Source organism: Thunnus albacares, chromosome 11 (assembly GCF_914725855.1).
Source record: "Thunnus albacares chromosome 11, fThuAlb1.1, whole genome shotgun sequence".
Taxonomy (NCBI): domain Eukaryota; kingdom Metazoa; phylum Chordata; class Actinopteri; order Scombriformes; family Scombridae; genus Thunnus; species Thunnus albacares.
The window spans coordinates 10,975,718-10,981,509 of record NC_058116.1 but is presented as its reverse complement, the minus strand read 5'-3'; positions in this window follow the sequence as shown (position 1 = coordinate 10,981,509).

The following is a 5,792-nucleotide window of genomic DNA, read 5'->3' as shown; positions in this document are numbered from 1 at the left end:
CTGAAAACATTACATTTTAATTTGTTATTTCAATATATGTCATTTTTTAACAAAAAAGTTGCCACTAAACTCATAATGTAATAACTTGCACAAAATGTAATAACTTATTAAATTATGCACTCATCATTTTTATTACATTATTTATGGATTATTACAATCAGTTTCTGAAAGGTCTACAGCACAGACTACTACTTGTAAAGTGGATCAATTCCTTGTTGGTTTGGCCCTGCACGTGAGATTTTTTGCACTGGGTGACATGTTCCCTTGCCCCGAAGATTATAGTCACGTTATTTTGTTTGGAAATGGCTCCAGAGACAGTTGTTGTGCTACATCTCACAACCATGGATACCGCATTCAAAGATGGCACCCATTAATTTTTATGAAAGTTAGTCAGTGGCACATGAAGCCAAAGAAGTCCATTGTGTTTCCGTCATGTTTCAGCGTGCTTCCTCACGCTTCCGCATTTTTAGGCCCATAGAGCACACGCACAAGAGTCTTTCTCTAGCTTGTCCGAGAAGTCCTCTGGCCAAGCTCTGACCTCCTGTTGGCTCCTCGTTCACTTGAATGGGGATAAAATAATTTAATCATGCTGCTCTTTTAGACTTTCCAAATGTTACTGGGGGATGTGCTGCTCAGAAAGATTTATTGAAAGTTTTACAACTGCTCCTTTTCCAATGATTGTGTATCAAAAAGCAAAAGCAAAAATGCTTTTTGGGCCAATGTGCATCATCATGGACCCGGAAGTTGTAATTACACGGTTTGGCCTCTATGTCAAATTGGCTTCACAGCCTGGTGCTGTTCCTGGGGGCTTAACATATGGGGCTTGATCACAACCTTTTGATGACAGCAAGCTAGTGAAGCACTGTAAACCGTGTTCCAGTGGCATCTGCCTTACACAGAACTACTCTCTGGAGCCTGAAAATGTGATTGCTGTTATTAGTCTTTGGAGTCGTTTCAAAACAAAATAATGTGACCATAATCTTCAGGGTGAAGGAAAATGTCACCCAGTGTGGCTGATTGATGTATTTTTAATAGGTTTTGGACAACAATGGAGGTCTACAGCACACAGGAAATAAGATATATCAGGGATACACACAAAATACTTGTAAGTAAGATTAATACATTGTTGGTTTGGCTTTGCACATGAGATTTGTTGACAATAAGAAAAAGAAAGAAAAGCAAAGTGTAGGAACTGTAAGTTGTGGTTTTACAGAGGTTTATGTGTGGGACTATTTCTTGGCCGGGAGCAGTAACTCTTAAGAAACAGTCCAGCACATAAGGCCCTGTAAAACCACAATGTGTTGTTTTTACAGTTTGATTTTCAAACAGATTCAAGAAATAAGATATAATGTATTAATTACTGAGCTTTAGAAGTGCTGGTAGGTGGATTTTGTTTGCAGAGCCGGGGTAGCTTTTTCCCACTGTTTCCAGTCTTGATGCTAAGCTAAGCTAACTGGCTAACTGACAAGAAGGCAACTAAGCGTATTGCCAAAATGTCAAACTATTCCTTTAATTAGAGCCCACTGCACACAGTTTTATAGTAAAAGGCATCATCATGCAGCAGTTCACCTTTCTTAACATAGCTTTGCACTAACATCTATTGTAGGGATTTAAGGATATCTTCACAATTACTTGGTGAGAACCTGTGACAAGCAATAATTTTTGCCATGACTAATTTAGTACAAAGATCTTCTCACTCGTGTCTTTCAAGTCTCAGTGCAGCAGAGGCACTCCCACACTCAAACACGCCTGGGCTTTATTGAGCACAGTTGGCACGGTCTGAGCCAATGATGTCATCCTGGTGAATGGGCCAGCAATATGGGGATCAGCAAGTTTCTGAAATGAGAAATGGTAGGGACAGATGTGTAGTAGTAGTTATCTAGTCATTTTGATGAAAAGGTAAAGTCGCAGCATTTTGGTGTGGGTTTTTTTTTTTTGCCATCTTCTATAGAGAGGACAATGGTGTGCTTTGGGGAATGTGTGCCCACAAAAGCTGGTCTCAAATTACATGTTGCAAGTCTCAAAATATTGAGGCATGGTTGGAGGTTTTCATGTGGTGCTGCTGAAGAGTTTTGATAAGTGGTTTCAGAGTCTGCCAGTGAAATCTGTTGTTTTCAGCTCGGGATTGTACGATAGCATGACGCAGATTATAACCATCAGACTGAGGCAATAACAGACTCACTTTTAGAGGTGTGTGTGCTAAAGTGGGGATGTCATTATCAGCTCTATAACTAGATTGTGAGGTCCGGGGCTTTGGTCATGGAGTTCACCCGTCTGTCCCATGAGTACGGGCCAGGGCCCCCGTCACCTCCACCTGCTCCAGCCTCCCAAGGGGACCAGGGCTAAATTTAGACCAACAAGGAAGCTCGTCTGTGGACACGAAGCGGGATAGAGATCCTCCAGATTGTTGGAAAACTGGAGCCCTCATCTTTGTGCCAAGCATAGGGGGAGAGAATTTACTGCAAAAAAATATGCCTCTTCAAGGCATTAAGCGTACCATTTTAAAACATTGATGTAACATAAGATAAGATGGTCTTATTACTGCTGACAAATGATAATTTTTTATAGCTTTACCATCTACCAAGCCAGAAACAATTAACGCTGTTAGGTTATTTTGCACTGAAAGAGCGCAAAACCTGGTGGCACACACAGTAAATGCAGTGCAGTGTTTGCCAGGCCTTCTTGAGACAACCTTTTAATTTATGTTAATAAAAATAATGTTAATGCATTTATGATGAATAAAGTAAAACAAGTTTCCATGTCATTTAATCTGTTTCTGTTTTTTCTCCAAAAAATTTTTCAATAGGTAGATGTAATTAAACTTTATCCAATGCAGAATGTTCTGATAAACACTGTAGAGCGACCTTATGTCTTGAAGCAGTCCTCATCTACACTTATTTTGAGAAGTATGAAGACAATATTTTGGGGGAAAACAGGACTGTAAAAAAAAACAGGATTGTAAGACTCATTTAGAAGGTGAGGTGAACATTTTTTGCAGCGTTGAGGGGGCTGGACAAGGAGTCCACCCAGAGTGAGATTTGGACCCTAGCCAAAAGCTCACACTCTCTCCCTGCTTCTCTGCACTTCTCAAAATAAAGAGTTGTATTGTGAATACGTGCACACACACACACACACACACGCTCAGACACACGTGAACCGGTGCGTGTGCACTCCTGCCTTGCATGCACCTGTTGTCCTACATGGAACAGGCAGCTCTCCCTTGAACAGGAGGTAGAGCACTAAGAATTTCCACCTGTGCGTGGGAGGCTTGTGTGTGTATGTGTGCACGCGTGTGTAAGTGACAGATAAAGAGGTGGACAGTAAAAAGAGGGAGGAGAGCGGCAGTGGTGTTTTATTAAGGGATGACTTGAATGAATTTCCCCCTTTTAAATCCACCCTCTCTCACACTCCTCTGCCCTTCAGCACCTCTTTGTCCACCCTTCCAGCTGCCCCCCACCCCCCTCTCCTCCTCCCACCTTTCTCCACCCTGTGGGCCCAAATGTCGCCCCAACATTTGACATGTTTTGGGTCATTTCATCTGATGGGATCTCCTGGGAGGAATTAGCATGTGCAAAAGAAAAGCCCACAGTTTTAAAAGCTCAGTGTTTCCAATTTGCCGCCACATGCTTCAAATTAGCCACGTATTTACTAAGGTCAGGCACTGGGTACAGAGCCTGTGGGGGAGCCTGTGTTCGGGTTTGAGAGAGAGAGACAGGGAGAGAGAGAGAGAAAGAGAGAGAGAGAGAGACAGAGAGAGAGAGAGAGAGAGAGAGAGAAGGGGAGAGAAAGAGAGAGAGAGAGGGAGAGAAGCAAGTTAGTTTAATTGCAATCCACTGCTGCCATCATAATACCACAAAATTTTAGCTTAGCCTATCTAAACGAATGCACAGAAGCATGACCGTTTCAACAAATTGTCATCTGAGCACTGTAGAAGTTCAATATAAATCCAGATAATATAGACATCTTTATATTCAGAAAAGCCTGCGCAGAGAAGACATCAGACTCTGCTGAAAGCCTCTTCCTAAACACACATGGCTCTTGTCACACTCAGAAGGAAGGTCCTGTTTTACTTTTTTTTTTCGTAGTGAGGAACCCTGCATATAAACCACAGAAAATTAACACAGTGGCCTACAATACTATTCTTGGCTATTTGAAAGTAGGCTCAATGTGATTATACTTTGAGTCTGATTTAAAGTAGTTTCTTTCCTGGCATGGCAGAATATGAGAGGCCGCCGCCTGGCTTCTGTCAGAAAGGTTTGCAGAAGGTTTACAAGCTTATTATTAGGCGTATTTAGTTCTGAAGATTTGCTTTATTTGTTCTGAGGCCACATGACATCCTTATCGCATCTGTTGTGTGTTTGTCTTGCTCATATCACGACTCAGTCTAGGGTGAGGCTCCTCGAGTTGGTTTTATGCGTGTGCACGTGTGTGTGCTCACCCGTCTGTGTTTGCGAGCAGAAGAGCACAAGCGTGCACACGCTTTAGTGTGTGTGTGTGTGTGTGTGTGTGTGTGTGTGTGTGTGTGTGTGTGTGTGTGTGTGTCTACAGCCGAGCCTAAAAGCATTTAAGCAGGAATGGAGAGGGTCTGGAATCCTGGGATGACATCATTATCCATGATGTCATTTCTGCAGGGTGACTTTGGCACATGTGATCGTTTGGGTGAGGTCACACTTTCACTTCTAACTCACCGTAATTGACAGCGAAACAGCAGGTCACCATTGCAGATTGAGCAATGTCAAATTTAGCAGCCAATTAGGTAGTCAGAACAAACATTTTTTAAAAATGTGTCATCAATTTATTTATTTAATTTGCCATCAAAAACACAGGATAGATTTTTAGAAAACCCTTTGTCTATGTCCTTTCACCATCAAATAATAAAAAAAAGATCTGGATTTGATATGGTATATCATTATTGATTATATCATAAAGATTTTACTGATTTTACTGATTTACAATGTGCTCTTTCTCTTTTCTTTTGTTCTCCACACAGTCTACTGCTTGCTCACTGTTATTGCATGCAAGTGGAACTGTGAAGTCAAAATTTTCTCCATATGTGTACTCATGTAACAGAAATTGCTGTACTAGCTTGCCAGTTTTTACTATGCGCTTTATAGTATGCCAATAATTTTCACATCAAAATTGTTCAGAATTGAAGTCAATTGACACTTACCTATGTTAAAAGCAACTCATCAGTGCATCTCATTATCACTTTGGGTTATTTCTGAATTGTGTGGAAAATGTGCATAATATTGCTATTTATATTGAATAAAATCTTTTGATTCTTAACACAGCTCTGGTGTTGTTTATGGGCTGACCCCCACACTCTGATTTCCCCAATAAAGAAGCCAAGTAAAGGATGAATTTTTCCTAAGAAAACAAGGACTGATCTTCTGTCCATTTGAAATTAATATATAGGTAAAAATCTGAAGACTTGGTTTTCAAAATTATCTGTGAAGAAGTAATGTGTTTGATGACGGTGAGTTGTCTGAAAGCACCCAGACAGCACTACCTCATTCAGAATGACTAACAATGAGTCCAACAATAGATGATTGTTTTATCATCAGACTAACTAGCAACCAGAAATCAGCACAACATGTACACTAAAGCTCAGGGATTAGCTTTACAGCATTCTTACGCCATTGTGGATTGCTCAGACCACATAATACTCAATGTGGTAATGAACGAAACCTTTGCTCATTCTGAGAGTTTACAATAAAACTAATCTTATGAGTGTGTCAATAGTACAATGGAAAATGAATAAGACTGATGCAAAAATGAGTAAGGGCATTTAT